Genomic DNA, 25,749 nt, shown 5'->3' with positions numbered 1-25,749 from the left:
ATCTCTCACTTCTAAATAAACACTAAGGAAAAACAAATAAGAGAAAGATTACAATCAACCTCTCACTTTCATAAATTCCCACAACTATGCATTGATTGGATCAACACAACTTCAACATCGCTAAAACAATCATGTAAGGAAAATCAACTAGAAAGATATCCCAAATGTTGTAGAACCACATATATAAGTGCACAAGTACCATAAACATTTATGTAAACAAGATTTATAGAAGTAAAAATTGACTTTTTTCTTTGTCATGAGGATTTACATGTTGAAACTCATTGATTTGGATAGTCAATTTACTCTTTTATTTGGTCTACATTGTGTATATCTAAAAATGGAACATGTTATTTTATGCTCTAATCAGACATGATACCCATCTTTATTATTCTAAGTGAATAAATAATGTATAACACAAGCCTTACCTTGTTTGGATTGAAGAAGTGTGCCTAACCATAGGACAACAACTGTTATATCTTAAGGTTCCGGATAATGTTATATCTAGGCCTTTGACCATAAGCACTCGAATGGGATATCTAATTAGGAATTTTTGTGTAGAATGTTGAATGAATCCTCTTAGAAGGCATCTTTATTTTAATATTCTTGGATCTCCTTTTGAATCTACAACTAGAAAATAAATCTCACCTTAAATGGATGGTTTTATCTTGTGCAGACTAAGGGTAGTTGAGGATACAACCACCAAATAAGTGGCAACCTAAAAGAAGACAACCAACTATTGCATGGAATAGAAATGGATCTCTTTGCCACTAACATTTGAATAATTGACTTAATCAACCTTCATCCTTCATCTATATACATTTGCGACTATGGTTTCCGAGCAAGAGAATCATTGTCCTGCATGATTTTGACCATTTCAAGGCCTCATAATGTCTACAGTAAACTAAGTATTCATGATGTTAGGCAAAATTTTAAAAACAAAAAAGATACAACCATCTTATATAAACTTGAACTTTTTTTTCCCTATGAACATACCCCTTGCATCACCTTTAGATGCAAGTGCTAGTCTTTTAGATTACACAATAAACCTAATATGACAATAACGAGTCTGCATTTGGATCCTAGCTACTAAGAGTCAAACATCTAATAGCATAACGATACCAATGTTTTTCCTAACATCAATATTCAAAGATTGTCACTAAGTCTCAGATTTACAAGACAACAACAAATTTACTAAACAATGACAATAGATGATGTTCTGGATCTTATTTTTCTGATGCCATTAATAGAGTGGAACGGAGATGCTCAAAACCCATCAAATTAATCTTATTTTTCTGATGCCATTAATAGAGTGGAACGGAGATGCTCAAAAACCATCAAATTAATCACCATATAACATCAGCGCCATATTCCAACAGGCATAGTTCTTAGAAGTTCTTCATCTTAACCCAATCTCATCATGAACTTCTCATAACAAAGTTCTTTACCATGCACAACACCATCTAGTTATGTTTGAACATAATATTTTTGGAAGAAGATGAGCAAGTAATCTTACCTCTGTAGATGTTGCAGTTATAAACCATTGCCCACATAACACAAGAGACTTATTCATGTACAAATATGCGATATATATGCCCGTTTAATGCATCTACACTTAGAATATGTTCATAATATAATAGGTAGTTGCTATCTCCTCCACAATAATCATAGAGTAATAATGGTCACCTATTTAAAATTGGAATTGAATATCGACAACCAGAACTCTTCAACCAACCCAGATTTTGCTTTCTCCAGCAATGAATTTACAACTCCACTACATTGTTCTACGTATTGGCCTCTTTCTGTAAATGAAAAATGTTCAAGGTTGAGCTGGCTAACAATTTCGTTATTGATTTTCAAACCTGAGGGGTTCAGATTGATTTTCTTTCCTTTTAATTGGATCTTTGATGACCACTAGTTTCACCTTTCACGCTACTTAATCAGTGGATCTTTAGGATGAAAGATACCTAATACACATGCAGAGATACAAGGGGCAACAGTGTAGCCACCTGTACTATTCTCGTCTTCACAAGTTTAGGGAGTTTCTAAATGGTCTTGTTAATAAACAGTGGCCTAATATACCTGGTATATATGGTTTATAGATTGCCCAATTCTCAATTTTTTCTGTAGCATTATTTCACTACAGGCTGATGTAAACTTGACGGTGAATTTCTTACCACTGGCTGAAAAAAAAGAAGTTTATTCCCAGCAAAAATATACAGGTTCCCCACTCATAGATGGCTTGTTTCAGGGTTGTCGACTTATCACGTTGAATGATAGCCAATTTAGAAGCCTGATGCAAGGATTTTAAGAGCACGAGGTGGTTACCAGGATTAGACTTGGAGAAGATTTGGGAGACTAATTTTTGAATTGGATTTGCTACCCAAAATAATCAGAACAAAACAATGCAAAATTCTAAATAAGCTGTTGCTTCCCAATAATGATATCTATAATTATTTTCTATACAATAGTGTACAGACCTGGACTTGGCACACATTTGGCAGGCCTCATTAGGCACTGCTTGGAGTAGGCTCAGACTTGGAAATGAATTTGTTGGAAAATTTAATGCAGCGTTGACATTTGCCTTTTGAGTCAAACGCTCACCTACCTCCCTCACGTCCAGAATAGATAGAAAAATTAATACGGGTAGGTGAGGTTTTTTCAAATTCAGAAATGAAGGAGAAAATGGAATGCGACAAAAGGAATGTTTTATTCATTCATTTAGTAGAATTCAAATTTTGCAGATCAAACAGATTAGAGAGAAGTTGCAGAGCTGAGCAGAGAAGGAAGAAGGAAAGAAGTCTGTGTCTGCAGTTGCACGTGTTTCCCTTGCTCACTTAGTAAGTTTGTTGTTGTTTGGATTTGTCCTGTTGAAGCAGTGATTGCTCCAGGCACCATTGTATGCAGCCATTAGAGTTGCAGGTTTAAAAGTTTATTGAAGTTTGAAGTATTATCAATTTAGGGTTGTTTTAGAGTTTTCTGGTTGAAGCCGAATGCTCCCAGATTTTGTAATAGTTTAATGACAGATTGAATAGAAAACAAGCAGCATACTTAATCTATTGTTCTTCATCTTCTATTCATTGCATTTGACAAGTTTGGTTGAAAGGTTAAAGCTTTGGCTTTCTTGTTTTAATGGTGAAAGTGTTCACGTTGAAATATTTCCTAAGTTATAATTTTTAAGTTTGAAACAGAACACTCAGCATCCTCTTTCTCAGTTGGAGCCGAGCTCACTCGGCATCCATTGGTGCCGAGCATTTCTTGTGTGTGTGCCGAGCTCTTCTTGTGCCGAGCATTTTTCTTCAATTGCCGAGCTCCTCTTTGTGCCGAGCTCACTCGGCACCTGCTGCCTGTCACTCGGCATCTGTTGGTGCGAGCAAATAGCAAAACTGGCACTCGACAATTGTAAGTGCCGAGTAAAGTTTTTAAGTTTAGAGTTGAGTTGTGAGTTCAATTTAATTTGTATTTCTCACAATTGTCAAGTACTTGCAAATCCTGTAATACTTGTTTTACTCGATAAATTTAGAAATGCTAAGGTCAAACTGATTTTCAATCCATCAAAAAATATTGATTTTTTTTTCTTTTCACAAATTTGATTATTCAGTACCTTACTCTTAGGAAAATTAAAGTCAAATGAGAAGTAAGAGCAGTTTTCATGTCCGTATACAAGTTTGTGATAAAACCTCTCATTCTCTCATGGCTCACGAACTGTTTGGGTAGAAAGCATTTGCACAAATCAAAATGGAGATATAATAGAGTTTCAGCTCGATGGCTGACTTGTTGTATTTATTTTGTGTTTCTTTAGAATGCTATCAATGACCAAAATTCAGGAAGTATTCCTCTAAATTGTGTCATACTGGGTCACTATGTTTGCTGGCAGCACCCCCTGTGTTCATGTCAAGTCTGACCTGGGTATGGAGTCCAGATCTGGTCTCCTGTGGTTTTTTCAGGGTCTGGCCTGTCTACAATTGACAAAGTACTAACCTATTAGACATTTCTAGTTCTGTTGTCTCTACTCGATCTGAGTATAATTGCATAAAACTACTAATGTGCAATAATTTCTATTTTTTTGATAAATTCCTAAATATCAAATTTAAAATTGTCATCTAAACCCCTTTGATAAAGTAATTTAATCTAAAGTCATAGTACTATAGTTAAATCAATCCTCTTTGGTCAATTACACATGAAATGGAATTTTTCAATTTATTAATTTATTTGAATTAAATATCTCAAATCATAAATTGTTTGAATTTAAATATTCAATAATTGAAAAAAACATTTAAAATGAGATAATACTCAAATACTTATCTAAAAATTTCTAAAAGTCATTTCGAATTGAAAAATTAGAAATAATCAGTTAAGTTGAACAAGAAAAGGAAATTGAACAATTAACTGCTTAACTCACTCCAAAATTAAACAGTTAACTCCCTCCAGAACATAAAGTTGCCTATTTGAACTCAACTTGATTTCAATCTCAACCGTTCATCTCATTCGATCTCCACCGTCGGTCTGTTTGGGATCCTTATAAATGGAGACCTCTTACCCCTCATTTCTACGGTGTAAATTTTGAATATTGGAACTCTGGAGAATTTGTACTAGAGCTATTAGTGTCCTTGTCTAAATGATTTTCATTTCATTAATAGTATTTGCATATCATTAGTTTAAATTGTATTGTTCTTACTTATAATAAATTTCTTTTGTCTAGATTAGCTTCATTCTTGATTGTATTGAAAACTAGAAAAACATAGACTAGTTGCATGTATTCGAATCCTTCGTTCTAGCTGAGTCTTATAGTCACTAAACCTCTTGGTTCTGACAACACGATAATTCTGTTAGATAGAAGGCAACAAATTGAATTGTATAGGTTCAACACGATAATTCTGTTAAATGGAAGGCAACAAGTTGAATTGTATAGGTTATTCATGATGGATTCTACATATCTATTTGTGAATCAATCTTGCATGTAAGGACTTGTTGAAGTGTGATGCTATTGCATTAGACCACATTTAGCACATACACTGCCCACAACCCACAGGTCCATCCCAGACAAATATGGGTGAACTTGGACAGAATTTGGGCTGCTAATGCATCAAACTGGTGAATTTCTCTGGACCTTGCCTGTATGTAAATGGCACCTGTGAAAAAACCGATTAGTAGGGGCCTGTGAGAGGCCTTTTTTATATTTATTAGTTGCCACGAATCTCACCTTAGCAATAACTGTCTCTTGAACCACTGTGCATGTGAGCTGCTCTCCTGCAGATTCCATTAATGAGACATCCTTCTCATCTAATGGTACAGTTCATGAGTTTCAGACGCCATTAAGATTTAATACCTTTCAAATTAAAATCAAAGGAGCAAGAGACAATGTGCAGCTATTAGGATTTAGGTTTGTGGAATCAGACAATCCACTTTTTCCTGTCAAATAGTTGTGGGTTGGAGCCATTTATGATTCTTATTCTTGTATTTTGAATTCGATTGTGTTTTAAGTTGTTAGATTGTGGTGAAGAAAATGAAAACAGAATTGAATTTAAAAACAATTATTTAATAATTTCTCTGGCTTGTCGAATTCTGATATCAATATAACTACGGTTTACGTGCACATAATATAAATATCCGAGTTATTGAGTTATTGTATATTTAGCTGATAGGCTTTCCCTATGGGCTTTCCCTATGAGATTCCTTGCAATTGGAATTTGTCTCACACCAGAAAGTTGTTGCTTGTAAATGGTTTCAGATTGTGAGTAAATGGTTTTAGATTGTGAGTTAATAGTTTTCCAAGCAGTGAAGTAATTGACTCCTTATGGGTTGTCAAAAACATCCATTTATGACCTTACAGCAGCAATGATAAAACGGGATCGGGGGATTATGTTCCAGTCACCGCAGGGGATATACCTGATGTCAATGGAGTCCTATATTGAAGAGGACACAGCACGATGGGGGAGAAGGCTGACAATTTTTTCCAAGATAATTCTGTATGTGGAGATTGAGGCTCACATTGTGGCGACTAGGGAGGAGCAGGAGGTCATTAGAAGCAGATGAGAGAAACACCACCCCCTTCGTTCAATCACTATGGAAATAGAGAGGAACATTGTAATGTCCCATTTTTATTTATTTATTGTTTTTGGGAGGAATTAATTATAAAGTTATTAATTAAAAAAAAGAATATTATAAGGTAATTTTATAAATTAAATAAAAAAAGCTTCTAGAGGTTGTTGGAAGAAGCGGAGAAAAATTAAAAAGGGAGGCCGACCTATCAAGGAAAAAAGAATAAATAGGCATCGAGGGCTCATTGTCTATCATCGAGATTTATTATTGATTTTTTCTTATGTGCGTTGTGGAGCCTAGGGTTTTTGCAAATAGTCACAATTGGCCATTGAGAACGAAAAAACTCTCAATTGGTACGCAATTTTGAGGGTGTGAGAGATCACCTGAATTATTGCAGCTGGGGGAAAGATATTTCAGTCCTTTCATTTGTGCTTAATTGCTGATTTGGAGTTTCTAGTGGAGTTGCACTTTCACCATATCATCTACAACATTCAGTCTCCACCATTTGATCAATCCAGGTTCTTTATTTCAATCTGTAGTTGCAACAAGTTCTCAATTGTATACAGCCAGTTAGGGTTTCTTTGTAATGTGCTATGTCATAATGTTTTGGTGCTGAAATTTGCCATATCATTTGTAAAAACATTTGATTTTCATTGAATGAATACATTGGCACTGCTATTTCTTTTATTTCAGCAATATATTTTAGTAGTGTATTAAATTTAGGGTTTGTTTAGTGGCCTACTGGTACAGGTCATTATATTGGTATCAGAGCGATTTCTTGCCAGCCTGATAGTGTTACCTAGCCACCATTTAATTTAGTTTACAAAAGAACCAACATAACTAAGAATATGGCTGAGAGACATTCTCCAAGCCCATCCAGAAGTGTGTGAGATGATGAGGCTTTACAACAACATGAGAGGCTTCTATATTCAATAGAGGCAAGTACATAGGCAATGATGGTTATGATGCAACATTTGATTGGGGAAAATAGGAGAAATAATCATGATTAGGATGATAGAAGCGTAGTAGGATCACATTATAGGACACGGTCTGGAACAACTGATAGACCCACACGTCCTACATTTAGAGAAAAAACTCCAGCATGCACACTTGATGCTATGGTAACATATATTGTAGATGAACTTTGACAAGTGAGGAATGAGTGGAATTCATTATCAGAATATGTACAGGATGGATGGACATTTGACAGGTACTTGAACTATAGAGCTGCCAGGCATAAGCAAGTAGATAAACACAATGAGTTGCAACAGGTCACTACCAAGTTGGTATTACCCACATTTGATGGCAATGAAAAAATGACTGCTCGTGCTTGGATTCATAAGGTGGATACTTTCCTATCTCTGAAGACTATGACAGAAATTGAAGCACTCAAGTATGCCACTTTACACTTAGATGGGGCATCACATGATTGGTGGACACATGGAATGATCACATTGCAACACAATCAGGTAACCACTTATCAAGAGTTTGTGGATAGATTGATAGAAAGGTTTGATAAAAAAAATTCTGAAGTTTATTTTTGAGAGTTAGCCCAATTGAGACAGTCAGGAGGCTTAGAACAATTTATCAATGATTTTCAGAAGTTTGCAGTGATGGTGCTTGACATTTCAGAAAGGAGGCTAGTCATTTTATTCACAAAGGGATTAATTGAACCACTCAAGGGGTGGGTAAAGGCCTTTGATCCTCCTACATTACAGGAAGCCATGAAGAAAGCCTGCAGTATGGAACTTGCAGCTCTAGCAAATCGGTTTAGTTCAAAGATTTCTTCACCATCTAGAGATAACAAAGGGAAATTCAGCAAGGGTAAAGAGAAGGTTAATGACTCAAAAGGCAAGCTAGCTGCACCTTGGGATAAGGAAACACTTAATGACCTACGTAGGAAGAAGCTATGCTTCTTATGCAAAGGTCCCTATGAGTTTGGTCATGATTGTCCTATGAAGCCTAAGGGGAAGGCTAACCGAGTGATGTGGGCTTATTATGAAGGTTCAAATTTAGACATCTCAGAGCACCTTGATGAGGATCCTGATGAGGTAGAGGGTGAACAAGAGGTAGATAGTGCTGAGAAAAAAGAGGCTCCAGAGATACATTTACAGGAGGCACATTTATCTAGTATTCAAAGAGAGGGATCTTTCAGATTTCGAGGAGTCTTGGCAGGACAAAATATTATTACTCTATTGGATACAGGTGCCACGCATAATTTCATTGATGCACAATTTGTGGAGAGGCGTGGACTCATTACTGAGTAGTTCGAGGGACTAAGAGTTAAGGTAGCTGATGGATATACTCTTTGTTGTGATAGGATGGTGCAAGATCTACCTTTGCGCCTAAAAAACTATGAGTTTAAGGCGGACTATCATGTGGTCAACATGGGTGACATGGACATAGTACTTGGGATGCAATGGCTACATTCTTTGAAGGAGGTTACCCTGAGATTGGAGGATATGGAGATACGATTCGTGGTGGATGGCAGGACTCATTTGCTGAAGGCTATCCGTAATGGTGATGTTAGGACTATCTCATTTAGGCAGTTGGAGAGATTAGCCAAGCATAATAATATAGAGTGGGCAGCAATATCTGCCTTGATGCCTACCCAGGGGGAGCAACATAAGACTGAATATCATCCAGATATTCAAAAATTGAGAATCAAGTATGGGAAGGTATTTAGTGAGATTCCACTAGGAAGGCCACCAGACAGAGGTATTGAGCACATTATCGAGTTGGAGGAAGGTGCTAAGCCTGTCATGATCACACCATACCAACACCCAAAATGACTCAAAGATGAGATCAAGAGGACCATCAACAAGTTGCTAGCAATGGGACACATCAGACCAAGTAAGTCACCTTTTGCATCTTCTGTTGTTTTGGTAAAAAAGAAGGATGGAACTCTACGAATGCGTATTGATTATAGGGTATTGAATAAGAGAACTATAAAGAACAAGTATCCCATCCCACACATCGATGAGCTAATAGATGAATTGCATGGGGCTTGTTATTTCACAAAAATTGATTTGAGATCAGGCTATCACCAGATCAGAGTTCGAGAGCAGGATATTGAAAAAACTGCTTTCAGATGTCATTATGGGCATTTTGAGTGTGTAGTCATGCCTTTTGGTTTGACTAATGCACCTACCACTTTTCAGTCCACTATGAACAAGGTCTTCCACCATCAGTTGAGGAAATTTGTGCTAGTATTCTTTGATGATATTTTGATCTATAGCAGGACATGGCAGGAACATTTAGAGCACTTGGAGACAGTAGTAAGCATTTTACAGAGCGAGTCCTTGTATGCCAAGGAGTCCAAATGTGATTTGGGGATGACAGAATTGTTGTATCTTGGACACATCATTAGTGCAGAAGGAGTGCGAATGGATCCTAAAAAGATCTGTGCTATTGTTGATTGGCCACCACCAGAAAACCTTACATAGTTAAGAGGGTTCCTTGGTCTATGTGGATTCTATCGTAGGTTTGTTAGTGGCTACTCACGACATGCAGCGCTCATGACAGACTTGTTGAAGAAAGGGGCATTTGTGTGGACTCGGGAGGCACATGAGTGTTTTATGTAGTTCAAGGAAATAATGACTACATGCCCAGTGTTAGCATTGCTTGATTTCACGAAGCCATTTGAGCTTCAATGTGATGCTCCTGGAGAGGGAGTTGGTGCTGTACTCATGCAGGACAAGCATCCTATAGCTTATGAGAGTAGGAAACTCAGAGGGGCTGAGAGATCATTTAGCATATATGATAAGGAGATGCTAGCCATCATGCATGCCTCAAGGCCAAATTCAGACAGTATCTTGTGGGCAGAAAATTTTGTATTAAAACTGATCATAATAGTTTGAAGCACTTTTTGGGATAGCGGGACCTGAATGATCGTCAGCAGAAGTGGGCGAGTAAGTTACAGGCATATGATTTTGATATCACATATGTTAAGGGGACACAAAATATTGTTGCAGATGCTTTATCCCATAGGCCACACCTCACTTCTATGATTCAGATATTAGAGGATTGGCGACACTTGATTATAGCAGAATATACCAAAGACATGTGGGCCTCTTCTGTAGTGGAGGGGACAACAATTGACACCAGATACACTCTCATAGATGATTTGATCATTTACAAGAATAGGATTTACTTAGTCCCAGGATTGAAAGTGAAGCAGTTGATTTTGAGAGCATTCCATAATTCACCTACAACAAGCCATCCTGGGTATTTCAAGACTTACAGGTTAGTACGGGAACGATTCACTTGGAAGGGACTTAAGGCTGATGTTTTGCAGTATGTGCGTGAGTGTCATGTTTGCCAGCAGAACAAACAAGAGCACGCTTATCCAGTAGGGCTCCTATAACCACTTCCTATTCCTGACAGGAAGTGGGAGTGCATCTCTATGGATTTTATTACGGGCTTGCCTAGGGCCTAGGGGCGTGATTGTATCTATGTGGTGGTGGATAGGCTGACAAAATATGCTCACTTCTTCCCTATCGCTACTACATGCTCAACAACTTAGGTGGTAGAGGTCTTCTTTAGGGAGATTTTTAGATTACACAGGTTACCTCGGAGCATTGTGAGTGATAGGGACAGCCGCTTCATGAGTCACTTTTGGCAGGAGATATTTCGGTTGTCTGGCACTGAGCTTACACCTAGTACCAGTTATCACCCATAGATTGATGGTCAAAAAGAGATTGTAAACAAATGGGTGGAAGGGTATTTGAGGAATTATGTGGCAGATCAATAGCGAGCTTGGGTCAGATGGATATATCTCTGCGAGTATTGTTACAATACTACATATCATATGACTATAAAAATGACACCCTTCATGGCACTTTACATTTATGAGGCACCTAGTTTCTTAAATTTGTTGTTGGGAGACAGTCGAGTACCCCGTGCAGGTGAACTATTACAGGAAAGTAAGGATATAGTTGCTACTCTCAAAAATAACATTGCTAGAGCTCAGAACCAGCAAAAATAGTATGCAGAAAAGAAGAGGACTAAGCGTAGTTTTGAGGTAAATGATATGGTTTACCTCATGTTGCAACCATATAAGCAGTCCACTCTCAAGAAGAGTGGTACAGAGAAACTCAAGTCACACTATTATGGACCATTCAAGATCATCAAACGAGTTGGTGAGGTGGCTTATGAGTTGGAGCTTCCCACAGATAGTCGAGTGCACAATGTGTTTCATGTATCACGCCTCAAAAAGGTATTGGGTCAGAATGTGATGCCTTCTGCAGTATTACCTCCCTTGGATGATGAAGGGAAATTGATCTTAGTGCCAGAATTCATTCTGGATAGTAGAGAGAAGCAGCTTCGTAGGAGAGTAATCAAAGAGTATCTAGTTAAGTGGAAAGATTTGCCTATTGAAGATGGTACTTGGGAGGGAGAAGTGATTTTGCAACATCTAGCGTTAAGATTGCTTGAGGCCAAGCAATTTTAGGAGGGGCGGACCTGTAATGTCCCATTTTTATTTATTTATTATTTTTGGGAGGAATTAATTATAAAGTTATCAATTAAAAAAATATATATTATAAGGTAACTTTATAAATTAAAGAAAAAAAAAAGCTTCTAGAGGTTGCTGGAAGAAGCGGAGAAAAATTAAAAAGGGAGGCCGACCTATCAAGGAAAAAAGAATAAATAGGCATTGAAGGCTCATTGTCTATCATCGCGATTTATTATTGATTTTTGCTTATGTGCGTTGTGGAGCCTAGGGTTTCTGCAAATAGTCACAATTGGCCATTGAGAATGAAAACTTTCAATTGGTACGCAATTTTGGGTGTGAGAGAGATCACCTGAATTATTGCAGCTGGGGGAAGGGTATTTCAGTCCTTTCATTTGTGCTTAATTGCTGATTTGGAGTTTCCAGTGGAGTTGCACTTTCACCATATCATCTACAGCATTCAATCTCCACCATTTGATCAATCCAAGTTCTTTATTTCAATCTGTAGTTGCAACAAGTTCTCAATTGTATACAACCAGTTAGGGTTTCTTTGTAATGTGCTATGTCATAATGTTTTGGTGCTGAAATTTGCCATATCATTTGTAAAAATATTTGATTTTCATTGAATGAATACATTGGCACTGCTATTTCTTTTATTTCAGCAATATATTTTAGTAGTGTATTAAATTTAGGGTTTGTTTAGTGGCCTACTGGTACGGGTCATTACAAACATTACTTCGTCATCTAGTTTGTAAGTGTATGAATTTCAGTTTTTTTATATGATTTTGTCATTATTTTTTTCACTAAAATGGAAGATTGAAGTGCGAAAGACATGGAAAGAGTCAACCACAAACTAATAATATTTTACAAATAAGAGATACAAAGAGAGATTTGGTTGTTAATTAAGAATCAATTAGGATTTGAAGAGGCCTTGAAACCCCTAAAAAATAGATTTTGAAACCCTTAACAAATAGATTTCAGAGGTACAAGCAACAAGCATTGTACAAGCTTCATTAACCTGCAATATATATTTAAAAAACAGTCCCATAATTTTATCAGGTTTTAAGATGAATCATAAAACTAACTAGAGATAACCTACAAGATCTTCTCAACGACAGATCCTATCCTCGCCTATAATAATACTCTCCACCTCAATAAAGAAAGATAAAACATATTTCCTAAGTTCAATCCTTGCCTAGGCTCAATCCAATTCGACCAATAATCCATATCACAAGAATATAACATATTTACAAGTATCGTCATGTAGATTATCATGCCTTGCTTGAATACTTGTGTGATAATGAGTACATAATATTTACAAGTTTAAGAGACTATATTTTCAAACCCCTATCATTAAAACTCCTACTTTAACTCTACTTTAGAGTGTGCTAAAAACACACGTTTAAATTATTTATATAATATGGATAAATTTACTTATACCCTCATTTATATTCCAATTATCAACCTTTTTAAATAACCAAATTTTAATTAGTTTTTTTAATAGTTGATTTTATTTGTAACAAATGTTTAAATTACCCAGCGTATTATCAAATCCATCTTTAACATTTAATTGTTTCTATAATTTTAGGAAATTTACTTATATGTCCATTTGTATTCCAGTTCTCAACCCAAACATAAAAAAGAATTGACAAAAAGAAGTGTAATAGTTTAACACTTGACTTTGTTTATAACACTTGTTATGTGATATCAAAGCCAATTTTGACACATATGCATTGACCAACACTTTTATACACTTTCTTTTGTTATAAAAAACTTCATTTATTATATTGAATCAAATACCTATGGACGTATCCTTGCAGCTCCTTTTGATGCAAGTGCTAGTTATATAATTGGCCTCGTTATATATTTCCTTGAACCCCTCCAGTGGCACAATTTGTTTTTAATGCAATTTGCTACTACCAACATCATCTAATATGACTAGCGATGATGATATTTTTGACATCACATATGATATTTGGTTAATATTGTTTGATTGTTTATACCTGACATTATTATTTTTAAACTTTAATGTAAATCGATTAGCACAAATTGGGTTTGACTAATATTTAACTATCTATAGTATTAAATATTGTGGTGTACTTTGAACTTAATTATGGCTGCAAATATGTATATATCTCTCATGTATATATGGTTATGTATGGATGAACCCAAGACAAAACCATCTCCAATTTTTGTTTGAATTAAATCTTAACCCTAACTCGAACCAAAAGTGGTAGCTTGGGTGTCACATGAACATCCAAAATGTAATTTAGAATTCTATCCGGATTCTTTCTCTGTTCATGCAAAAAAGATATATCGTGTTTGTAAGAACTCACCAATGCTTCAAGATGTAATGATGCACGATAGTGGAGTAGGTTTCTCTATTCTCCTATTCCTGCAGCAAGTTTGTTCAAAATTATTCAAATCGAAGTGGCTATATTTATCTCTGCATTTGTTGAGGCAAAATGAAAGAAGGGCAGCAAGCTACTCTGGAGATAAATTATATAGAAACAAATAAGACATGGGAAGGACCTCCCAACAATACTGATGCATGTCAGTCAATTAAAAATGAAAATATTTCATGATTATGGAATCACCAAATCTTGTGACAACAATGAACATAATTCTAGTATTAGTACGATAATATTTTATATATCTTTCTTTTCACTAGAAGCTGAACAAGTCATCTAGAAGATGAACGAAAAATCACTTTCGTGCTGTTAAAAATTTATATTCTGATTGAATGAATGAAGCCTTCATTGAATATATTCTTGGTTGTCCAAGTTCTGTCCATTTGTATTTTTTTTCCTTGTATAGAATTCTCGGGATTGACGTTGCTATTAGAGCAGGATGAAAGCTACTGCCAAAGGAGGAAGATGGAAAAGATGGTTATGGTTGACTATGAGAGATCATCAAGAGTTCTGGATTGTTGCTTGCATAATGTGAACAATTGGCAACTATGTATACAACAATTGAATGCCTCTCTTGTAAATATAAGTTGCTTGTATTTTTATATTATTAGTATTAAATTATTGAGTTTTATATGTTTTTGGAGGGGTTTGAATATGTATAGTACCAGAGATATGTTATTATATTAATATATTGCTACTTCTCTTCTGCTGCATGCATAATATATTTAATTCTATATGTGGTTTAAGTGTTGTCATTAGGCTTTTGAAATCTATGTGAAATTAAAGAATATAGAAAAAGAATGGTAGGGATTAGTGGAAGGGTTTATTTTACAAATTGTAAGATCCAAAATTGGAATCCAACCTGTATATATTTAGTTTTAACAAGTATCTTGTGTTGAATATTCTTTAGATGGTTCATATTCTAGGTAATGGTTTAATGGCAATTCTTCACTTTACAAATCCTTCCACGAAAGGCTTGCAAAACTTTAAATTCAAAACTTTCTTGATTATTTGTAGCATTTAAAGAGTAGTTAGCTTTGTCAAATGATTAGAGTGATAGGGATGATAAGGGATCTTTGTGTGCATAAAGTGCTTTGGGCAATGATGGAGCTTTTCTTCCTTGATTGCTCATTATATTAATCAAAATGGTGTATTAGAGAAAGAGCCTTGAGCCCAGTATGCCTTTGCTATCTTGCTTAATTAATTGCAGGAAATGTAGATGCTTGTTTATGCTTCAAGCAGAATGTATTCATACATAGTATCATTAAGTTGATTACACTCAATGATACAATACAATACAATAGTATCATTAAGTTGTTTGGCAATACAATTGGACTATTTAAAATGAAGGAAGAATTCTACCATAGAAAAAAATGAAGGAAGAGTAAAGAAAATGATTACCCTAATAGAGAACTTTGAAATAGCAAGAACACCAGCATAGTGACATCTTTGTGATCATTTGCCATACATGATGGTTACAAAGGTCTCTACTATTGACTTGTATTCTTCCACTATTACTAATGTGACTTCACATGGTTGGCATTTCATTTTTCTTGCATCTTGTCTCCCTAGCTACTTGTCAAAGTAATAAGCTCCATTTTCACAAATATTGGGATTTTGGGAGTATTTTTTAGTCATTTAGGATGGGAAGTTCTATAAGTATCATAAATTTGAAGTTATTTTCAAACTCATTGGGAGTGATTTTCATGGTTAAGTTGAAATAGTTGAAATGTTTAAAAAATTGCCATTTAATATAATTCTAGAATATTGAGGGAGGGAATTTTTTTTAAAGCTTGTTAAATACTTAAAACCATAAGTTGCTTATGGTGAATCAAAAAGTTTAAAAGTATTGCAAAATCTAAAGCAGTTCCTATTTATAGTATTTGAGCGAACTAGTGATAATTGTGTGCTATCTCTTTGGCCTTGAGTGAACTATTGATTGTTTGTACCAATAATTTCCCATTGGGATATTGATAATGTGAACATTGATATTGCACTTACGGAGCTTAGTGTAGATTATTTGAGACCATACAATTTGCCTCTTGTTGATCATACTTTTGTTCTTGAGGTGTAATTTGAAGAAGTGGACAGTGGCTTACAAACTCTTCCCTTCAAGTTGAAAGCTCAAATGAGGAACCTAATGAATACACATGGAAAATTTTTGAGAGGGTGTCATTGAGTGGTGCAATACACAAGTTCATATTGAAGAGCACACATGAAATAGTGAGAGGGAGAGGGTGGTGATTTTTTTTTTTTAAAAAGGGGTTAAAACTTTATTGAAGATCAAAAAGCACCATTACAAAGAAAGCAAGGACCTAAGGTCCCAAGGAAAACCAAAGCTTTGCCCCACACAAAGATAAAACAACCATCACCATCATCTGTCACCATTCTCAACCCTGTCCTCATCTAGAATATTCATTAAATCAAGATGGATCTCCTGAGAGATCAACTCCTACTCAATTCTCCATCCCTCAGCATGCTCAGAAGTCCATTTCGCCAAACAATCGGCTGCCCCATTCCACTCCCTTGGAATATGGACAAAGGTCACTATTTCCATCAAAGAGCTAATGCATAAAATTTGTTGCACAATTTTAGCCAACTGCCAGTTAACGTCAACCACTTTCTATTCAATAAGTAGATTGATCAAAACTTGGGAATCAGATTCACAAACTATCCTTCTCCACCCTAAAGTGTGAGCTCTCTCAAGAGCAACAAGAATAGCCAGGCCTTCCACCAAGTTAATGGTCTGTATCCCTTCATAGATAAAAAAGATAAAGATCATTGAGCCCAAAGAATCTCTACGAATCCCACCAATACCGGCTGGACTCGGATTGCCCCTTGAAGATCCATCAGTATTGATCTTCAAAATGCCAAAGGAGGAAATTTCCATTTGCCAACCTTGTCAATTTTTTACTTCTCATGATGCCATCTCTTAACTCTGGTCAAGACCATAGAAGACCCCAAAATCCCCAATCTTTCCACCAACTCTGTATCTCCTTCCCCAAAGGGAATTCCACTTCACACTTAGCCTCCATTGTCTCTTGAACCATGCCCAATATCCTCTACCAAATTTGTTGCACCAGTCTCTATTCTCCATGAAATATCCTTCGATTGTGCTCCAACCAAATATGCCACAATAAGAAGATAGGCCCCACAAACCACACCTCCTACAGAAAGGGAGCCATAGAAGGGGGCCGACCCAACCCTTGCCAAAACTCAATCAAGGAAGAAGCATGAACACAAGGAGTTTTCCAAACACCCCACCAAAAGTGCCAAAGCTGTAGGGAAAAAGAGCAACGAAAGAACAAGTGGGTAGAGTCCTCCTCATTAGCCCCACACATAACACAAATAAAAGGATTGAGAAATCCTCTCTTCCGAATATTATCCCAAGTCAAACAATTATTCCAAGCCAACATCCAAACAAAAAAATTACATTTTAGCCAAGAAAGCTTGTTCCAAACCTTTTTCCACCACTGCATTTTAGGCCCAACCAACTAATGAGACAACAACCTGCTATAATCGGAGGCTACAGTATAGGTCCCCATAGGATTGGGAGATGAGGCAAGCACATCATCTTCCTAGAGAGAGCAACATCGTTGACTAGAGAGGATATTTTGCAGAACATCACATTCCTCTTGTAATCTAGCAACCGACCATTCATTTGGGGACTTCCATTTAGCAATCTCCATCTGATCATAGAGGAAAAAGGACTTAAAGTCCCTCACCTGTGACCAACCAGCTTGCTAAAATTGTTGACAAAGAATCACTAGGTTGGGAAACTGAGAAGTGATGGGAGGATAACCATCCCAAGAATCTGACCAAAATTGGGCCTCCTCCCCTCTCTTGCAGATCCAAAATAATCCATCCTTAATAAGCATAGCCCCTTTCTTAAGGGTGTCCCAATCACAGATCCCTTCCCCACAAGGGGGTACCTAGAGATATCGAGAAGAGGGATCCTCGAGAGATACTTCTGAGAAAGAACCTTGGCCTAGCTCTTATCTTGCTAATTACACCACCACCAGTAAAGTTTAGTAGCCAAAGCCTCCCCAGTCAAAGTCGACTGCCTCAAGCCTAAACCACTATATTGTTTTAGACTACACACCACTTCCCATCTAACCAAACTCTATTTTGAGGACTCCAAGCAACTAGCCCATAAAAATTGGCACACCACAAAATCAAGATCCTTAAGAAAGCCCATAGGAGCAACCTAGAGCATGCATATGTAAATGGGTAGAGCCTGCACAACTTACTTAATCAACTAGATGCGACTAGCAAAGGATAACCAATGATGAGTCCAGTGATTAACTTTCACTCAAAATTTATCCAAAATAATCTACCAAGATTCTTTGGGTAGCCTACTCACCGAGCTGGGAATGCCTAGATATGTCAATGGAAGACTCGAGATCTGGGCATATGCACCGAGTTGTGGTGCCAAAAAGGTGACAACAATTTTTTTTTTCCTATTTTAAACAGCGCATACGCGCTATAGCGTGTACGCGCTTTCTAAAAAATAAAAAGTATGTATGATGGGCTGCAAACCCGCAGCCCATCATTTTCATTACCATTTTCTTTTACTCCTACAGCAAGCAGCGCGTACGCGAGTTGAAGACTCAACATTTGCACCACCATTTGCCAAAATGCCTCCTCGTCGATGAAATCCAAGACCACAAGCGCACCCACGATGACGCCGTAAGTGATATAAACCTAACTTTGCATTGTTTGATATATTTTTTATATTGTTTTGTAAGTTTTTTATATTCTTTTGTAGGGTTTTTACAAATTTCATTTAGATTTGTTTATTTATTTGAATTTCAATTGATTTTTTATTAGGAAATGTTCATAATCAACTAGAAAATCCACAAGAACATCAAAACCCTCAAGAACCCCAAAACCAAAACCCTCCTCAAGAAGAACAAATTCCACAACCCGAACCAATTGCAAGACCTCCACCAGGCACACAAGAAAATCTAAAAAATGAAATGGAGAGAGACAAAACTAAATTAGAAGGAATCATTGCTCGGTTGAAAGAATCCGGACAAACCAATCCAATGAGGGCTCAATTGGCATCATCCCTCAAATCCATTAACACTCAGATAGCCTCAGTTAGTGGTCAGTTAGATATTTGGCAGGCTAAGAGGGATGAACAAAAAAGATTTTATGCAAATAAATTGTCATATGAAGATGTTAAAAAAAAGAAAATACCAAAAGGTAGTATATGTGCATTATTTAGAAAACCCGATGAGAAAAATACTATTAGAGAGGGTACTAAACGATTCCCCATCCATTGGTGCATACATGATGCTATTAGAAATAATTTTTGGGATAGATGGTGGATGGTTTTTGATGCCCCTCCTTGCAACAATCACGAGGTCCCCATGTATTTTTTGAAGAAATTATATTGTGAGTTTGTCCTTGGGGAGATCCCCAATTATTTTGATATGTTAGACTCCCAGGGTAGAGGTGGGGGGTCATCATTTGAGAGGCCCGGAGCACGTCGTGACCCTAATGTAGTTAGGGCACTCGTGGTCCATCCACAGCGTGAGCATGTGATTATTCCTTCAGTTGTGAAGAAACATGTAGAGGCCAGCACTCTAGGGACCATTAATGCTTTGACACAGACCCTCATCCATTCCATGAGCCCATTAGTTGAGGGGGAGCCTTCTATACGTCGTGGTCACATGTGCACTTCATGTGGATCCCTATGCACATTTGGCACTCATGTCGGAGATGGTGCAGATGATGGGCTTGTCACCAATCAGTTCTTGAATGAGACATTTGGCATTGACACACAGGTAAATTACTAATTTGATCACATTTCATACGGATAGTGAATGATTAATTAATTAGGATTTATTGACATTGTTCAAAATTTAGGGTCAAAGTGTTCTTGGGCCTAACAGTGATCCTCCAGGCCCTTTTTTTGTCCCTTCGATGAGTCCTGAGGTATGTATCAATTTAATCATTTTAATTAATACATATATTTATTATGTAATCATATTAAGGATTGACCAAAAAAAATATGCATGTGCATCAGTTCTCCACAAGACCCTCAACCTTTACCACAGATGCAGAGCAGAGACATCATACGAGCTTCACACAGGTACAGTTGTTACATGTTAATTTAATTCATTTGATTATATTTATTCCATGTTTCATGTTAGATATAACATGTATTGTATGACGTGCAACTCATGATGTCGGACACACCTCCTCATCTGCGACAGTCTGTTGATAGTGGAGTGGCCGCAGCTGTGGCTAGCTCACAGCCACTGACGGAGGTATGAAAGAATTTTCTTCGTTTTAGTTGTTTTTTATAATAGTTAATCTCAAAATTTATAATTTTATTTATAAGTGATTATATTTATTGAATTGTTGTAGGGTCTTGTCACGCCTAATCGTCCACGAGCATTTGAGGTGGACTTACAGAGTGACTATTTTTTGGCGGTAAGAAAATAATTTATTTTGTGAGTACATTTATTTGATTTCAACGTATAATAAATATTGATTCATATCTACTTTCTTTGTATTAGTTGGACCTAGAGAAGAGCCTCAACAAGAGGTCAAGTGAGCGTGTCAGGAAGGCCCCATCATCTCCACTGTCTCCCTCCACACGACGACAGAGGACGTCGAGAGACTTGTTTCCTTCCCCTCGTGGGAAGGAAAAGATGTAGTTGAGATATTTGATACATATATATAGAGACTTGTTTCCTTCCCCATGTACATATATAGGCATCTGAGAGACATATTCGATACACATTTGATGTACATATGACATTCTATATTTGATGTATGACATTATTGGTTAATATATGATATGTTTGTTCATATACGACATTATTGGTTATCATAATATATTATGTGTTTGTTAATGTATATGACATTATTGGTTATCATTTTATATTATATGTTTGTTCATGTATGACGTTAAATTAGATATGTTCGTGTATGACATTAAATTAGATATGTGCATGTATGAAATTAAATTCAATTGCTAGAGAGTTGCCATTATGTCTACCAACTAGTAGATGTTCTTTTTTGCTTTATTAGTATTTCTCAAAAACTGCAAAGAAGCTGTTTTTGGTAGTATCTACTATAATACTACAGAAATATGTTTCAAAAATACTTAGTATGGCAAAGAAATGTCTATGGAAAGCTTGTCAAATAGGATATTAAAGAACTAAATGTGGATAGTCATTAGTACCCATCAATAAGAACACATACATCTTTCTCAAGCAAACCATATGACATTAGCAAGTAATTTATAAATTTCCTTTGCAAATAACTAGAAGATGCTATGAATCTTAATACAAAGTTAATCATCTACTCATTATTCCATCCAAGAAGCATATATCACCCTAAGCCAATTAACCTACAGGATAAAAATTAATTCAATTTCAACAAAATTTTGAGTATAACAAGCATCTTAGGGATTCTTACAAGAATTAACATAATGTTCACAAGAGCATTACAAGTTCTTGTAATGCTATTTCACATATTGTAATCATATTCAGTTTTGAATGGCCATTTGTGTTACAAGCATAAATGTTCTTTAAGGTCTTTTAATTCTAGACATGAATTTTATTATGAAGCTTTTTTATGACAACCCACTCAATGCATATATTGTTGTTCCACATTATGCTAATTTGACTTTCATTGGTTGATTTGGGTCTAGACATGACGTTATTCACTACCTTTTTTATATATTATTTTTTTGTAGTGAGGTTCTGGCCTGAATGAATGTATTAATCATCAAAGTTTTGAACCTTGGTCGAGATCCTTACAAATATATTTTCAAATTGGACCTCAAATAGTTTTCTCAGTCACCCCCTGTACACAGATACTGAAATTGTAGTTAATTACAAAATTAATACTGAATTAACACAAGTTTAATTGAGAAGTATTATGTACCTCAATAGGCTAGATTATTATTGACCGAGAAGCTTTATCTTAGAGCAGTTGGTTTCCTAAATCTTTAGCGCAATGACAGTCTTATGGAATGTGGAATTAGGTCTGCTAGCTAAGGAACGTTCTTTAAAAGGTAGAGGAAACTCAAGACTCACATGTTTCCAATCAATATAAATGTTTAAATCGCTTCTCTAATTTTTTCTATTTATGATCTTCTTCAAACTTAACTTTCTAAATGCATTGATGGAGAAATAAAGATCTTCTAGGAACTAAAGGCTAATCATGTTTAATACTTATAATTCTCTATTTTTATCTAATAATTTAAAAAAGATTGTACAAGTGTTTTCAAAGAGCAACACTTGTCACTAACATCATAAGAAGGAATATCCAAGGAGTCTTACCACTGATCCCCCACCACCAAATTCAAGAGAAAACAAAATTCCACTACTAAAGAGATAGTAACAATGATCATCCCTAGTCTCTCCCTTATCACAAAATGATTACCATCAAAATTTGCATTTCCAATTGCGTCATGTGCGTTTAAGTGATAGTAACATTTTCACTCTCTTACCTAATGTCTCCCATTTCTGAAACTCCTGGGGAAGGGCAAGGCCATCTTCTCAGTACTTCAAAATACAACGAGTTCCATTTTTTCACATATTGATAATTGTTGACTTAAAGTATAGTCGAAGTATTGAAAGCCCATAGATATGCCCCGTCAAAGATCGCAGCCCTGTGGCATTTAGTGACCCTTAGGGACATTCTGGTTCAGCATGCCTGAGAACATTCGAGCACTGAAGGGGATAGGAAGAGGTTGGGGATAGGGTTTACCCGGCCACCCAGAGCTAATGGAGCAGATAGTTTGATCCCATGACGAAAGATGAGAGAGATTTGGCAGTTGGCAACTTTGTATTGGCCAACACTACAAGTTTCAGCATCACCCAAGATGGCATTGTAGAATGAAAATGGAATGTGATCTCTAAAAAGTGAGAGAGGTTATTGTAGATCTCTGCAACATAGTCCTGTAGGAATTGGAATCTCATCCATATCTTGCACGAGCTCCGAGATATGCCCCGTCAAAGATTGCAGCCCTGTGGCATTTAGTGACCCTTAGGGACATTCTGGTTCGGCGTGCCTGAGAACATTCAAGCATTGAAGGGGACAAGACAAGGTTGGGGATAGGGTTGACCTGGCCACCCGGAGCTAATGGAGCAGACAGTTTGATCCCATGATGAAAGGTGAGAGAGATTTGGCAGTTGGCAACTTTGTACTGGCCAACACTACAAGTTTCAGCATCACCCGAGATGGTGTTGTAAAATGAAAATAGAATGTGATCTCCAAAAAGCGAGAGAGGTTATTGTAGGTCTCTGCAACACGGTCCTGTCGGAACTAGAATCACATCCATACCTCACACAAGCTCTGAGATATGCCCCGTCAAAGATCGCAGCCCTATGGCATTTAGTGACCCTTGGGGACATTTCAGATTGGCGTGCCTGAGAACGTTCGAGCACTAAAGGGGATAGGATGAGGTTGGGGATAGGGTTTACCCGACCACTCAGAGCTAACGGAGTAGACAGTTCGATCCCATGACGAAAGGTGAGAGAGATTTGGCAGTTGGCAACTTTGTACTGGCCCACACTGCAAGTTTCAACATCACCCGAGATGGCATTGTAAAAAAAAAATGAAGTGTGATCTCCAAAAAGTGAGAGAGGTTATTGTAGGTCTCCGCAACACGGTCCTGTAGGAACTAGAATCGCATCCATACCTTGCACAAGCTCCGAGATAGGCCCCGTCAAAGATCACAGCCCTGTGGCATTTAGTGACCCTTAGGGACATTCTGGTTCAACGTGCCTGAGAACGTTTGAGCACTGAAGGGGATAGGAAGAGGTTGGGGATAAGGTTTACTCGGCCACTCAGAGCTAATGGAGTAGACAGTTTGATCCCATGACGAAAGATGAGAGAGATTTGGCAGTTGGCAACTTTGTACTAGCCAACACTACAAGTTTCAGCATCACCCGAGATGGCATTGTAGAATGAAAACGAAATGTGATCTCCAAAAAGTGAGAGAGATTATTGTATGTCTCTGCAACACAGTCCTGTAGGAATTGGAATCTCATCCATATCTTGCACGAGCTCTGAGATATGCCCCGTCAAAGATCGCAACCCTGTGGCATTTAGTGACCCTTAGGGACATTCTGGTTCGGCGTGCCTGAGAACATTCAAGCATTGAAGGGGATAAGAAAATGTTGGGGATAGGTTTTACCTGGCCACTCGGAGCTAATGGAGCAGACAGTTTGATCCCATGACGAAAGATGAGAGAGATTTGGCAGTTGGAAACTTTGTACTGGCCAACACTACAAGTTTTAGCATCACCCAAGATGGTGTTGTAAAATGAAAACAGAATGTGATCTCCAAAAAGTGAGAGAGGTTATTGTAGGTCTCCGCAACACGGTCCTGTAGGAACTAGAATCACATCCATACCTCACACGAGCTTCGAGATATGTCTCATCAAAGATTGCAGCCCTATGGCATTTAGTGACCCTTGGGGACATTTTGGATTGGCGTGCCTGAGAATGTTCGAGCACTAAAGGGGATAAGACGAGGTTGGGAATAGGGTTTACCCGGCCACTTGGAGCTAACGGATTAGACAGTTCGATCCCACGACGAAAGGTGAGAGAGATTTGGCAGTTGGCAACTTTGTACTGGTCCACACTGCAAGTTTCAGCATCACCCGAGATGGCGTTATAAAACAAAAATGGAGTGTGATCTCCAAAAAGTGAGAGAGGTTATTGTAGGTCTCCGCAACACGGTCCTGTAAGAACTAGAATTGCATCCATACCTCACACGAGCTTCAAGATATGCCTCGTCAAAGATCGTAGCCTTGTGACATTTAGTGACCCTTAGGGACATTCTAGTTCAGCGTGCTTGAGAAGGTTCGAGCACTAAAAGAGACATGAAGAGGTTGGGGATAAGGTTTTCCCGGCCACCTGAAGCTAATGGAGGAGACAGTTTGATCCCACGACGAAAGATGAGAGAGATTTGGCAGTTGGCAACTTTGTACTGGCCAACACTACAAGTTTCAGCATCACCCGAGATGGCATTGTAAAATGAAAATAGAATGTGATCTCCAAAAAGCGAGAGAGTTTATTGTAGGTCTCCACAACACAGTCCTGTAGGAACTGGAATCCCATCCATACCTCACACGAGCTTCGAGATATGCCCCGTCAAAGATCGCAACCCTATGGCATTTAGTGACCCTTGGGGACATTTCGGATTGGCGTGCCTGAGAACGTTTGAGCACTGAAGGGGATAGGACAAGGTTGGGGATAGGGTTTACCCGGCCACCCGGAGCTAACGGAGCAGACAGTTCGATCCCATGAAGAAAGGTGAGAGAGATTTGGTAGTTGGCAACTTTGAACTGGCCCACACTACAAGTTTCAACATCACCCAAGATGGCGTTGTAAAACAAAAATGGAGTGTGATCTCCAAAAAGTGAGAGAGGTTATTGTAGGTCTTCGCAACATGTTCCTGTTGAAACTAGAATTGCATCCATACCTCACACGAGCTTTGAGATATGCCCCGTCAAAGATCGCAGCCCTGTGGCATTTAGTGACCCTTAGGGACATTCTGGTTCAGCGTGGCTGAGAACGTTCAAGCACTGAAGGGGATAGGAAGAGGTTGGGGATAAGGTTTACCCGGCCACCCGGAGCTAATGGAGGAGACAGTTTGATCCCACGATGAAAGATGAGAGAGATTTGGCAGTTGGCAACTTTGTACTGGCCAACACTACAAGTTTCAGCATCACCTGAGATGGTGTTGTAAAATGAAAACAGAATGTGATCTCCAAAAAGTGAGAGAGTTTATTGTAGGTCTCCACAACACAGTCCTGTAGGAACTAGAATCCCATCCATACCTCGCACGAGCTCCGAGATATGCCCCATC

The sequence above is a fragment of the Cupressus sempervirens genome, chromosome 7 (genome assembly GCF_028749045.1).
Source record: "Cupressus sempervirens isolate cs-2001-9-10 chromosome 7, ASM2874904v1, whole genome shotgun sequence".
Lineage (NCBI taxonomy): Eukaryota > Viridiplantae > Streptophyta > Pinopsida > Cupressales > Cupressaceae > Cupressus > Cupressus sempervirens.
This window is presented reverse-complemented; position numbering follows the sequence as displayed.